This window comes from Protopterus annectens, chromosome 4.part0, assembly GCF_019279795.1.
Source record: "Protopterus annectens isolate FY-2018-M chromosome 4.part0, PAN1.0, whole genome shotgun sequence".
Classification (NCBI taxonomy): domain Eukaryota; kingdom Metazoa; phylum Chordata; order Ceratodontiformes; family Protopteridae; genus Protopterus; species Protopterus annectens.
In genome coordinates this window covers 1,637,171,233-1,637,172,142 of record NC_056733.1, presented here as the reverse complement: position 1 = coordinate 1,637,172,142, position 910 = coordinate 1,637,171,233, and the positions used below count along the sequence as shown (strand labels likewise).

Sequence of the window (910 nt, the reverse complement as noted above, 5' to 3'; positions counted from 1 at the left end):
GTTTTGACTTTATCCAGCATAGTTATCAGAACTTTTCTTGCTGGTCTGATTACTGGACTGATCTCTGGGTCTAACTTCATAGAATACACAGCTCTCAGATTGCCCAACTTGTCATTGAAAACATCAGCATACTCTGAGAAAATGGCTTCAGAAAATTGGAATAGGGATATAGGTTCATAAGTTCATAGCTGTGTACTAGGCTGGCCCTCGAGCCTTTACAAGCCTGCACCATGACACCCGATGTTAGCTCACAGTGTCCATATCCAGTAGGGCAACTGGAATAATTCCTGGAGTGAACGTATTGTTACCCATCCACTCTTCAAGATTTCTCTGGAAGAGTGCCATCAAGGTGCTCTGCTTAAACTAAAGACACAACAGGTTCCACTGAGATTTGAACTCAGATTGCTGGATTCATAGTCCAGAGTGCTAACCATTACACCATGAAACCAGCTTTGAATGATGTTTCTACCAGCAATAACATACTTGGCTTATAGGTTAGTACAAGGCTAACTGCCTTTCTGGGCCATTTGAAGCCTTGCCAATTACCCCAGCTAGAAATCAAACCCTGTACCTTGTCTCTGTAAGTTAAACACCTTAACTATTATACCAACCTCCCACCCTCTTTATCTATGCGCTTATTTGACGAATGTCTTTGGTAAAAGAAAGCAGATTCATTCTCAAACTGTTTCTGAGATGTAATAATGACTGCACAGGTCTTCAAACTACATCAAATAACATGATGTAACAGTTCCTGGCCAAATAACATGAAAGCACTACTAAGCCTTCGGTTTGAATTTCTTCATCTCTATAAGCAATAAGTTTTGCACAACTAACCACATTGAGTAGTTCATTATTTCTCAGCTTAGCAAATGTGTCTGCTGATATAACATTACACTTTGAACCAGTGTCT

At 40.1% G+C, this 910-nt stretch overlaps 1 non-coding gene across 1 annotated transcript; it reads right to left on the bottom strand.

The window, feature by feature from the left end:
- Positions 1 to 376: 376 nt before the first annotated feature.
- On the bottom strand, positions 377 to 448 carry TRNAH-AUG. Its single transcript has one exon. It is a non-coding gene; the product is annotated as a tRNA-His (tRNA).
- Positions 449 to 910: the final 462 nt, after the last annotated feature.